The sequence below is a fragment of the Astatotilapia calliptera genome, chromosome 14, assembly GCF_964374335.1.
Source record: "Astatotilapia calliptera chromosome 14, fAstCal68.1, whole genome shotgun sequence".
Classification (NCBI taxonomy): Eukaryota; Metazoa; Chordata; class Actinopteri; order Cichliformes; family Cichlidae; genus Astatotilapia; species Astatotilapia calliptera.
In genome coordinates this window covers 22,272,963-22,286,730 of record NC_137435.1, presented here as the reverse complement: position 1 = coordinate 22,286,730, position 13,768 = coordinate 22,272,963, and the positions used below count along the sequence as shown (strand labels likewise).

The 13,768-nt window shown below is 37.7% G+C and overlaps 1 long non-coding RNA gene across 1 annotated transcript; it reads right to left on the bottom strand.

Annotated features, from left to right (window-relative positions):
• Positions 1 to 5,345: 5,345 nt before the first annotated feature.
• On the bottom strand, positions 5,346 to 11,445 carry LOC145420202 (uncharacterized). Its single transcript, XR_013901502.1, has 4 exons — positions 11,352 to 11,445; positions 10,200 to 10,226; positions 7,937 to 7,967; positions 5,346 to 6,395 (listed from the first exon to the last, which is right to left on the bottom strand). It is a non-coding gene; the product is annotated as an uncharacterized LOC145420202 (long non-coding RNA).
• Positions 11,446 to 13,768: the final 2,323 nt, after the last annotated feature.

The following is a 13,768-nucleotide window of genomic DNA, read 5'->3' as shown; positions in this document are numbered from 1 at the left end:
CATCAATCACAACATCCCTATTTTGTTCAAACTCTTCCAGTGCACTCTCAATATCCTCAGAGTTCTTCTCATACTTGTCTTTATTTCTTTTCACAACCCTTTTCACAGACTCACTGTGGTCTGAACATGGAAGTCGCACAAAACCCGAGTTGTAGAAGGACTGATAGGTTTGGAAACATTGTGGTTTCAGTTCCTGCTCTGATCTGTGTGGAAGGTAAAGTCTCAACAGTCGACCATAATATTGCTCAGGATCTTTTTCCTGTGAACAGTGGTAATATCTGATTATAGCTGGTTTATCATTCTTTCGCCTTTGTACAAATCCAAGCTGGTTTAGAAGAGGAAGCACATCTTTTCCTTCATTTGGACCACTCACCAACCTGCACAAGGCAGCAAAATCAGCCAGTGACATTTCCTCATATTCTGGGGTCTCAGGTCTGCATTTGTATTTATCACTCAAACTTGTCATCCAAATATTACAACTGTCATGTGTTGTGCTTTCCAGGAAGCTCATGGGCCGACTCATTTTTACTGGGTTATCATCTGTTGGTACAAATACAACACTGCGGGAACATTTTTTCATTTTTAGGCCACAGACTCGAGTCACACACTCCTGTGCGCTGATTTCTCTCTTTTTTGAGTAAGCCTGCATCACAGCTCTCATTTCATCACATTCATTGACGGTGTTCTTATCAGAGTTGTCAATAACTGTCTTCAGGTATTCAGAGAGGCCAGATTCTTTCTTTGTTATATATTTACAGAGGTATTCTATACATGAATAGGCATTCAAAATGAATGAGACATCTAAATTAGAGTTCCAGGCTTCAAGCAGGTCTGGGTTGTAATTGTTGATCCAACACTCATTTGGGTCACGTTTCAGAATCAGAGCTGTTTTCTTGTTTATGTCTTGGAGGCATTGTTCATACTCATCCATTGTCAAGTTGCATCGTGACAGAATCTGCTCTATGGTGAGGGAAGCAGCTTCAGGTTCCTTCAGCAGGTTCAACAAAGGTCTGAGTTTGGCTTTTGCAGCTTCAGTGTCTGAATCCTCATCCTGTCTCACAATCATTGTTCTTGTGGCTGGTGGTTTGGGAAACCCAAATCTACAACCAGAGTTCACACTCTTAAAGCATGTCTTTGTGTGGTTTTTGCTGTGCTTTTGTAGCTCAGTGACTTTTTTGTGCAGTTCAGGTTGTTTTTCTGGATCAGGGAGTTGAGCTGAGATGTATCTGTCCACAAAGTCACAGACAGTTTGGTCATCATCCACATCTGCTTCTACCTTTTCTCGAATCCACAGCAACATGTGTATATGTGGACTACCTCTGTGCTGGAACTCAACTCTGTAAAAGTAATCAATGATCTCACCAAGGGGCTGTGCAGGAGAAAAAAGCAAATCTCTGAACAAAGCCTCAACACGTTTATCAAACATTCGCATGGTGGTTACTGGATTTGATCTTAGAATTTCACACTTTTCTGACCAGTCCAGGGCTTCAAAATCAACCTCTTCACCTTGCTGTCTCTTTATTGCTTGAATCACTTCAGGCCATCTCATCTCAGCAGCAGAGAAAGTGACAAAGAACTGAGGTGTTCCTATTTGGCGAACCATGCTGAATAGATCTCTGGTAGTTTTCTGCCAGTAAGCTGGAGTTCCTCTGAGTGGCTGCATAAATCTGATTGCATCTTTATTTCTTACCAGCTTCTCTACTTCTGTCTTACTTTGTAACATTCCTGATGTGATTTTGCGTCCATCTTTCGTCATAGTTTTACCTTTCCTTAGCTGTATTGTCATGCTGGAATTAGCCAAGTGTATTTCAGTGACAAACTGTGAGAAAAACAGGTAATTTGTGTCTTTAGCAAATCTTGCATCAATGTTGAAAAGCCTTGACTTGAAGTATGCACTCGGTGTGAGCTTGAGACGTCTCATTTCATCCAGTGTATTCTGACCAGTAGGAAACTGCACAGGAAATGCCATGGCTTCCAAATGAGGAGTTCTGAAGAAGCTAACAGGATTGTTTCTTTCTGCAGGAGCCACACAATATGTGTTATCAGTGAAACAGAGAATCTCTTCTGAAATGTCAACAGGCTGCAGACAACTTTCTAGAGCAAAACCTCCATTGTTCAAATCACTTTCTGGTTCATCTGGATTTTGTTCCTCTGGTTGTTCATCACAGGATTGCATATTAATATCTTGGTCACTTTGAGACTCACTTTCACACAAAAGGGCATCTTTTTCATAGTTGTCAATTTCCATTAAATCTGCTTCATTATAATCATCACTTGCCATGCTGGCTTCATCACTGCTGTCATCATCAGGTAACGTTGGATCACAAAGCAATGCATCATCTCTGATAACAATATCTGTGTACTGTGGATGAATTTGTTTCAGTTTACGCAGAGCTTGAATGAGTTTAGACCAGGTGACAGTCTGGAACAGCTGATGGCCTTTGTAGCACAGTCGTCTTTTCAATTTCACCCTCATGATCTGTGATTGGCTTCTGATCCTCGGTAAAGAGTCAACTGTTTGTTGGACTTCAGATGGTACACACACCACATTACCACGTATGAGTCTCTGTCTCCCCTTTGGAAGAGGAATAATCTTAGCAAATGGTATGCATTTGGCAATCAGATGTCTCTCCAGAATGTTGAGATCACAAAGTTCAGCTGGAATATCCTGCAGTTCTAAACCATTAACAGCAGCAAGCCTGGGCATGCATCCACTTTTGAGGGAACTGTGACACGTGTGACAGATATACTCTTTTTTTCTCTCAACAGGAAAGCTGCAGTGATCATGACATGCTTCATCACACACATGAACAAATTTACCAGTTAGACACTGATGAGCTACAGTCTGGTGTTTTGAGTAATTTTGTCTTTTGCAGATTTTCACCTGATTAGGAAAAGAAGCTTTTAGACAAACAGTACAAACATAAGATGGTGCTGACTTAATGTTTGATCTGAAACGAGATATGGCCTCATTCATTAAAGTGTTCTCTGGATGACACTGTAAACTCTCAGCTGGTCGATGCATCTGGCGATATTTCCGTTTTATATTCATTGCACATCTGATATTATGCATCTGTCTGAAAGAAAAACCGTTCCAATATTTTACTCTCATTCGTTCTCTCATATTGTCCTTGTGTTGTTGCTGAAATTGTTTCTCTTCTCCATACCGCTTAGTCATGTAAAATCGTTTTTTCTTTTTAAATTCTTCGCTTTCTTTATATAGGTTATATACATATGACCTCATGTAAGCTTTATGTTTTTCTCTGAATCCAGCACAAGTTCTGTAAATTCTTCTTATACGCTCCTTCTGCTTATCTCTGAATATGGAAGACTCTCTATATTTTCTTGTTATACGTTCCTTCTGCTTATCTCTGAATAGGGGATTGTCTTTATATGTCCTTATGACACGTTCTCTTTTTCTATCTCTAATTTCAGCACTTTCTCTATACATCTTTCTCAAATGTTCTTTCTTTTTCTCGTTATAGGTAGCATTTAATTTATACAGTTCATTTCTGTACAGAATCCTTTTCTGTCTGTGATCAGGATCATCAGACTTCCGAGCTGAGTTTTTTTTCTTTGCCTTGAAGCTTTCATCAAACCTGTACATCTGCCTTTCTTTCGTCTTCTGATTTTCCTTTCTCTGTGGTAGCTTTTGTTGGGTCAATAATCTTCTCCTCATTTTTTGCCTTTCATGTTTACTATATTTCAGCAGTTTATCTGAGAGTTCCTCTGTTATCTTAGTTGAACTGGAGGCACTGTTTGAATCATTCTGAGGAATAGAATCTGGTGTTACCTGAGTTTCTCTCACAGAGGATGCAGAGGTTTCCTTTTCAAAATAATCAGAAGGATGATGTTTTTTTCTGGGAGCAGCGGTCTCATTTGAAGAATCAACTCTGGATGACATTACTTCACTGGTTAAATCTTTGGTCACAGGTTTCCGTGTCTGCTCAGTGTATATTTCAGAGTTTAATTCATGAACACGTTCATTTAAAGCTGGTGCTGGTGCACTTGTAGCTGTTTGTCTGTATTCGGTGGTTTGATTAGCATCTCTTTGGTCAGCAGCGTTTTCACTGTGAAACTCGATGGGCTGTAGCTCATAAGTACAGCTTGGTGCGATGCTGAACATTCTGTACAAACGTTTGATCCTGTCAATCATGTCATTAAGACGTGTGAATTTCAACATAACTGCAGTTCCACCACTTACACTTAGCGACAATGGCATACCAGTAGACTTACGTGGGTGAGGGTCAAAATATGCATATTCACCTGAATTCAGCCTGCTAACAGCGATGACTGTTCCTCCCATGACTAGCAAAGCATAGCGAACGTCTGAAGCCAAACACTGTAATCCCTGTTCAAGGCTCGGAAAGTGATCTGTACCATCAAATGTGCCGTAATGAGCAAACTGAGACATGTCGACTTGATACTCGTGTCTGCGGCTGATGACCACTGAGGGAAGTTCATCGCAGGCTAGAAACACACTGTTCACAAACCTCTTTCTGGCATCTGAATAGACAGCATGGCCTTTGTCCAACACACGGTTTAGATCTGCTCTGGTAATAAATTCATCCTCATGTAAGAATGACAGGAAAACCAAGCTGTTAGCCATGCATTGCTGATTCCGGTACTTTCCATACCTAGGAGCGGCCTGGCTTCGGGAAGCACAGACGCTACTCACTCGTGGACTTTCACTGTTTGTAACCTGTACATGAGACTGTACTGGAGCGTGTCCATCATGCTGTTTGTGTACAGTTAGCTGGGGTTCAGTCTGGATTACCTGCATAACTTCAGGCTCTGGGACAGACACTGAGGGAACACTTCTCTTTACCACATCTGCATAAGATACTTTGGCTGTCTCTCCATCATGCTGTGTTTGTACAGTTAGCTGGGGTTTAGTCTGGATTACCTGCATAACTTCAGACTCTGGGACAGACACTGAGGGAACACCTTTCTTTACCACATCTGCATAAGACACTGTGGCTGTCTGAACACTGCTCTGCACTTCTGTGCTGGGAAAAGCTGAAACACACACCTTTACCTGCTCACTGCTCTGAGAAACATTCACCTGTTCTTTCTGCTTTTGCCATCTAAGCTTCTGGGACTGCGACCTTTGACCTTTTCTTGGCATTTTGCTGAAGTACAATCTGGAGCTTATATGTGGTTATACACAAATATAAACAAAACTGAACCTTGAAACACAGAAAAACGTACAACTCCTCAAGTTACTGTTAAATCTGAGAAATGTACTATTATACTATAAAATGTTTTTATGAATATATGAATAGATGTTAAAAAGCTGATTTGTACTCCAAATTCAAAATAAAGGAAATTCAAAGTTCTCTGGAAACAATTTGGTCCGTTTTATTGTAGCTCTTAGAAACTGTATAATTTTACTTATATTTTTTTTAACCAGACTGGTAAATAATTACAACTTCTATAAAATGATATGCAGAATAAATCTCAACAATCAACAGGCTATAATAAAAGTCTTAGCTCTTAGGGGAGTTTATGTAAATCTTTCAGATATCTAAAATTGAAATCAAATATATGGAGCTGTGGTGGTGTGGTGATAAGATGACAGGTGATGAGGATTCTTCAGCTGGATTTTCTGCAGCAGTCAGGAAACAGGAAGTCTGGGTCCACAGGCACTTCTCGATGACAATACTAACTGAATACTTACACTGAGTGACAAAATGGGTTTGTCCTTAAATAATAGTACTATAAACTTGCAGTCAAATGTTATAGCCAATGAAACAGACTAACAGACTGGATCTAATTTATTATTTATCTGAATGTATGTATTACAAAATAACCAGATTATCTTATTACAAGTAAACTTATAAAGAGGTGATATTTTATACAATTGATCAAAGTAAGCCAAACTAGAAGTGTTAATTCCAAAGTGTAATGCAAAATTAAAATGACAAATGTAGGGCTGTGTAAGTAGTTTCTACTATAAGTTCCACTGTACTGTAATTCTACTACTGTATATTCAACTTGTAATTTCCAGCAAAATGACTGAATGTGAGAGAGCTTAATGACAGGAAAGAAAGAGCAGTGAGAGCAGAGATCTCTCAGAATTCTGTAACAGATAGATCAAGTTCTGGTAACTTGGATTTCTGAAAATTGGATTCTGAAAGGATTCTCAAAACTTGGATTCTCAAATTAGATAGAGCAGTAGAGATAGAGGGATACAAGATGGAATGGCTTTCAAATTAGATAGAGCGGTAGAGATAGAGGGATACAAGATAGAATGGCTTTCAAATTAGATAGAGCAGTAGAGATAGAGGGATACAAGATAGAATGGCTTTCAAATTAGATAGAGTTGGGAGAGTGATAGGATAGACAGAATTGCTTATAATGATAGAGAGAGAGGATCTTCTGCAGCAGGTCACCTGTAAGACACAAAAGGCCTGGAATTAGTCGTATTTCCAATATGCTTGGATTTACCATATTCTTCAGACTATATGGCACACCTAAAACCCTGTCATTTTCTCAAAAACATACAATGTGCCTAGTGTATCGATTCTGGTTATGCTTACTGACCTAGAACGGGATTTCTGTGGTACACAGCGCTCAAAATTCTGTCAAATATTTTAGTAATACTTTGGTAAGCTACAAAGCTGCGCTGCTTGATGTATTGTCAGAGCATTATGGCTACCATAGTCAGGACCCTCGTAGAGTAATTTGTACGGTGCTTCAACATAACATTATGGTGTGTGTACAAGGACCTGGCACGTGCTAAGAGACATGCTTATGAAGCAGATTTCAACCTGATCAACCCATGAAGAGTTTGATGGATTTGTAGATGAGGAATGAACTGAAAAAGTGAGTGTATTGGTCTGTATTTTATGTGTTACAACTGAACAGTGTTGAGAGTTGTTGTGAATGACTTGAATAAAGTTTGACTTATCTGACTGTTTGTTTGGCTTAATCTGCCTTAAAAACAGAATTGTTTATTGACGTTATGCCTTATAATTTCAAAAATACAGTACATGTAGGGCTTTAAATACTAAAGACTTCTACAGTAAATTATTGGAGTGAACAGAATGACAATGTTTAACAAATGATGGTGGAACTGTTATAAGGACATTTTTACGTTCTATTAAAACAATAAACTAAGTCTATAAACTCAAACCAAGACGTGCTGCTACAGTAACTTACTGTAAATATTATATGGTCCAAATAAACCCGCACACTGAGGTTACAGCAGAGTTTCAGGCCTCCTGCTTTAAATACTTTATATCCATTAAACTCAAAATTATTTATTGACTGGCCAAAAAGAACACAAACCTTCTCACATTTGCCTAAAAACATCTTGATGATCAGCAAGAGCTGTGAAATGATTTCAAAACACTATTTTGGACCTTAATTAAGACAATTGAAATTCAAACAGCAGTCGCTTTCTAAAATATCGGATTTGTGCCGTTCACACTGTCATACCATGATACCATCACTGATACCAACATGACAAAAAAATCAGATTTGATGCGCTTTCGCCTGCAGTGTGAACTGCACTCAGGCCAGTCACTCAGGAAAAATACTTCTAGCGTTTTGACTTCATGCTAATTCATAAGTGGAATGAGAGAGACAATAAAAATCGATAGCTGTGGTGCTCTTAAGTGTTTAAGGTACCACCTATACTCACACTTCAATCCACAAACATAAGGAGAAATCAAACAACTGCATAAAGATGTCTCTGACATTTAACTATGTTTGGACTTGATAAGCCATCAAAAATTAAAATCAGACATTAATGGGCTATTAAACTTCATTGACATTTTCTGGGGCAGTCAGTGGTCCTGTGTGGGGGCTTTGCTGCTACAGATTCTAAATCCTGACTATTTGTCTTTGCCCATGAGTGAATGGCAAGATAACACAAATAGCCAAACTACTGTAAGTAAATTACTAAACATTACCATTACTGTCTACTTACCAGCAAAGGCAAAGCCAAAGAGCTGTTCACTCTGTGTAACAAAAGACAAAGAACAAAAATACAGGCTCAGACAACTCCAATCAGCATTAGACAGCAACAACTCTCCTCTGTTTTCTTTTTCCGCACCCTAATAAAGATGATCATCTTCATAAAAGGTAATATGTAGTTTTATCCATTTGCAATAAGCCACACAAGTTTCTGAGTCATGTAATGCTCCAAAATTTAGGTTCAGTTACATAAGAGAGTAGAGATCGTAACCAATGATTTGCTTCACCTACTACTACACACTTTATCAAATGGTGATGTCACAATTTAAAAGTAGGCAACAATCACAAATGATAGCTTGTATGGAATGTTTGTAGGCTTTGACATTTGAGGTGGCCTGCATTCAAATTCTATTAACACAATAAAAAAAAAAACACTCTATAAACTTACACCAAGACGTGCTGCTACAGTAACTTACTGTAAATATTATATGGTCCAACAAAACCAACACACTGAGGTTAGAGCAGACAGTTTCAAGCCACTCTGTATGTATTTTGGCAAAATGAGAAATTTGGAGACAGCTAGTTTCTACACAGCAGTTTCTACATATTTCAGTCACATTTGGGGCATGTTTGATACACAGCAATAAGCACTACACTAAATCTATGATAAACTTATCATAGCTGATATTAAGGCCTAATTAGCAAAATTTAGTATGATGGTAATTTCTTTGTAGATCATTTCATGATAAAAAGAACAGAAGTGAGTGCTGTATCTGAGCTGTTGCATGTAAGATCTTTGCTGGACATTCCCACATTTCTTAAACAAACAAACATGACTTTCAGACAGTTCATCTTTTGTAAATTAAGCCAGGATTATTTTCAAAAAAACAGCCTTGATAAAAATATCAGGCCACTATAAAATGTCTTATGTTTATGTTTTCATCCCACCTATATTTTGCAAGTCATTATGACAAATTACAAAAAGCAGTTTCTAGGCAGTGATTTAAGGGAAGAAGCTTTTGAAATCCACAATGCCCTACCACCAGTGGTCTCAAACTCTGGTCCTTAAGGCCTGGTGTCCAGAAACTTTTCTATGTGTCCCTGTTGCAACACACCTGAATAACATTAGTAGGTCATTAGCAAAACTCTACAGAACCTGACTGCATGCTGAGGTGGTAATTCAGCCATTTGATTCATGTTATAGCAGCTCATGAGTGAATGAACATGATGCAATGAAAGTACTTTTAGAAGTACATTTTTCCAAACACTTAATTACTTAAATTTGAGTAGTCTTAGGGGATGCCACTTCAGCACACAGTCAAATTCTATACTCTCACTAATGACCTACAAATGTTATTCAGGTGTTTTGTAACAGGGACACGTGGAAAAGCTTCAGGACACCGGCCCTTGAAGAGTGAAGTTTGAGACCCCTGCCCTATGTGAATATTTAATCGTCCCTAAACTGCCAGTCGTGAGCTGCTCTAATGTGAAACAAACACATATAGTTCTGTAAAAGTTTACAAATAGATTTCTAAGGATTTGGAGACCCCAGAAAACAAAAACCCTCCCAGATATTGTAGCTGAACAGGCAAAAACAAGTTGCCTAATAATATCTCGATGATAACCAACAGCTGTGCTGACGAACTGCACTAAACTGAATCATCTATAGTGAGAGAAAAACACCAGCATTAAAGTCAAACATGGTGCTGTTACTGTGATGTCCCAGAGTTCCTTTACTACTTCAGGACCATCAACTCATCAGGTCCTGGGCTTAAGTTTAATCATACTTAGGATCTGAAGCACACAAGCAAGTCCAATTGAATGAATGAAACAAAACACTTGGTATAAACTAATCAGTCTGGACTTTAATGAAATTAAGATACGTGGTATGACTTGAAAACCCTATATTGGGCCTTAATTACGACTTTTTTCTTTTCTTGCCTGCCCTGTTTGGATCTAATTAAGACAATTCTGAAATTGTAGTGGACCAAAATCAACCAGTGATGTAAACCAGTCATTACCAGTTACTGTAAATGCTTGATGGTAATTGTTGCTATCAGGGCATCCACAGCTGGGTATTAGAGACCAACATGTTTTTACATTAGACCAGGTTGTTCTGGTTCAAAAATGAAATCATCACTTTAAAACTGCTTTTTGTATTTATCCAGGTCATCCTTGTTAGATGATTTGAAACGTGAAAAAAGCATAAACAAAATAAATCTGCAAAGAAGAAAGACCTTTCTCAGCACTGTACCGCAGACAAAACCTTTACTTACCAGACTTGCGACAGTTAGATCAGTCTCCTAGAGAAAGGAAACAACACATCAGATCACTGTTTAATGACTTAGACTGTTAAACCTCTTCACACACAATCCAATTTACTGTGACATGAAATAACTAGTAAAATCCTCAATTTCTTCAAGCCTTTATGAACTCACTGTAGTCTGAAGAGGACAAACTTCAGTTACAGAGTCTGACATGGCGATAACATGTGTAATAAAGGCATGCATACTACAGAAGTGAAAAGAAGAGGCACCAATATTTGTTGGTACAGATTATGGCTTTTTAGCTCCATCATTTTCTATCACAAGTCAGTGCTTAATAAAGTGTGGAAAAACCACAACTGTTAGAATCAACGGAAAACCTCATCAGGTTTTAGTTCTGATCTGAATATGTAAATCCTAAAATACATGTAAATTTTGACATGTCATAGTAACAACAGTGGCACACCATTTTTGCAATTACAAAAATTATAATAAAGAGTCCTTCCATTGTACCTGTTGGCAGGAATCTTTTTGTATTTTGCAATATTTCCCTTTTGTATAAAATTTTCAAACACATTGTATCGAGCAAATTATTAAGAAACTAATTTAAACTTAGTGTACATAAATTACACACAGGCTTTAACATACACAACATTGCCTACTCACAACTCTGGTTCTCTTAGTCTTTTATTATTGCTTAAATGTTTAAATGCTTTTTTGTATTTATTCATATCATCCCTGTTAGATGATTTGAAACATGTGACAAAAAAGCATGAACAAAATAAATCTGCAAGGAAGAAAGACTTTTCCCAGCACTGTACCTCAGACAAAATGAACTCACTTTAGTCTAAAGAGGGCAAAATTTAATTGCAGAGTCTCAAATGGCCTTAACATGTGTAATAAAAACAATAATTACTACAGAAACGCTTTGATAAGCCTTTAAAATTAAAATTAGACATAAATGGCCTATTAAACTTCAGGGACATTTTTAGGGACACTCACAGGTCTAGTGGGGAGGCTTACTGCTTATAAAACCTAAATGTGTTTTTGCCCATGAGCAAATGGCAAGGTATCACAAAAAGCCAAACTATTGTATGTAAATTGCTAAACATGTTACACAATCCCAGTTTCATATTGCTTCAGTTACAATCACTGTTTACTTACCAGCAAAGGCAAAACCAAGCTTCTATTTCACTCTGTGTAACAAAAGACAAAGAGCAAAAATACAGGATCAGAAAACTCAAATTAGCATCAATACTGCATCACTCTCTGTTGTCAAAAAGATTCACTAAACTTCTTTGTTTACTACAGCTGGAATACAAACAACAACTCTCCTCTGTTTTCTTTGGTCTACCTCTCAGTTAAGATTGCAAAACACTCATACATGAAAAACTGCACGATATATTTTTAAGGCTTTAATATTTGAGGTGGTCTGCATTCAAATTCTACTTCCTAAAATATTATTAACTGCACATAGTATCATAGTAAATATACTGTATTTTTAAAATAAATATCTATGTACCATACTAATAATAATATACTGCCATATTTTATTTATGTGAAGGTGGGCTGTTGTTTGTTTCATTAACTTTCCACAAAGTGAGAATTTAAACTGTGCAGCAGATTTAGGTTGGCACAAACAAGCCTTTGTTAAACAGTTCTTAAAAATTAAAGTCTTCTGTTTAGGAGTTCTTATTATTCTTGGGCTATGTCCACACGTACACAGGTACTTTTGAAAATGGAGATTTTTCTATGCGTTTGCGGTCACTGAAAACGGAGATTTCTAAAAACGCTTGCCAGGATATCTTTTGAAAACTCCATTTTTGCATTTATGTGTGGACATGGAAACGGAGAAAACGCAGCGCCTTTTTTGACGTCACACTGTGCGCCACGTTATTGTTTCGGTGAAATGCATTTCTACAATACTGTTACTGTTAATTGTTCTCTCTGCAGTGTTTAAATGCTTACATATGCGCACACAGTTACTGTCCCCCCACAGATATGACTCGGTTCTGCTTCTATGCCCCATCTTTGTTTGCCATTTCCCACCGAGGTTTCTAGACTTCTGATTGGCCAACATTTCTACACGGTTAAGAATATAGCGCCACCTGCTGCTTTGGCATGTTCCTAGCAGTGTTCTCCTTCATTTCTGCATTTATGTGTGGACGGGATCGTTTTTTAAAACGGAAACGGAAAATCTCCGTTTTCAAAAATACCCGTGTATGTGGGGACATAGCCTATGATTAATCCTCAGTTTCCCCCCCCCCCCCCCCCCCTTTGTCTTAATTAACCCACAAGACCTGCACACACACGACTCTTTTTCTCCCGTGTTCGGTCAGAGGCGGTAAAATGGCTCCTTTGATCTTGCCGACAGCTGACACTGAATCTAAGATGGCGGTTCGTTAAAAACTTTACAGCATAAAGAATGAGGCTGTTTTAACCAACTGATTTGTGAAGAGAACTAACTGCACCTTATGTAACAGACTGACAAACACACCAAATGTAATTAATAAAACAATACGATAACCGTGGTTCACAGTCAAATTTTCATTTCACACTGGGCTCAAAGGAGCGCTAGGCATTAGCATCGGGTTGTTAGCTCATCAAACACTCCTTTTACATACAAAAATGACAAAGTTTCACTAGGAAAAAGCAACCACTGTGTTACTCTAATATGAGTTATACCTCGGTTGGCTTTATAAATCACTAAAAGAACTTAGGAGAGAAGAGGAGAAGCAGAGCAGCGGCACTCACCCAGAGCGGACTCAACGAAGTGTGCGGAAAAGCGGATGTCCGGCAGTCAGGTAAAAGATGAGGCGTTCACAGTAGTAGGAAATTCCAGTATTACACACAATGGGCATTGTAAACATCAAAAATGTAGGTGATTTTAAATATTCTATACAATATTTATTTGCTAAAGAAAATACTCGCAGAACTTTAATTCTATAAGTTGAATAAATATTATTAGAAGGCTCTACTCCTGAATACCAACACCAAAGAGCTGAGTTCACCAGACCTGAAAAAAAAACCCAACCAGTCCAGGACAGTCAGTCTGCAAAGATGTTTTAAAGACAAAAAAAAAAAAAAAAAAAAATATATATATATATATATATATATATATATATATATATTAGGGCTGAACGATTATGGAAAATAATCTAATTGCGATTTTTTGCCCCAATATTGCGATTGCGATGCGATATGCGATTATTTTTTAAGGTCTTTGTCTTCTGTATTATTAAACAAAGACAAGCAATACATCATATAGTATGGCCAATACTATATTACATTAATTTTAAACTGTTCTTTCCTGGAAGACAGACCTCTGTTATGATGACATGAGGTGATGCATGAATTGATGACTGACATTTTTATTTAACTTCTTCAATCACAACAGTATATTTGAACATACACAATAGTTTATTTTTAGCTTACAAACATCTGAGCATAAAGTGCTGACAAGGAACCCTGGTGTAAACATTAAAATGAAAGTCAGTACAATGTGCAGATTGCAGAAATATACATAAAAAAAAATCAGTGGCTTTACCACACTCAGTTTTTCGACATCTGTGAACTACTAG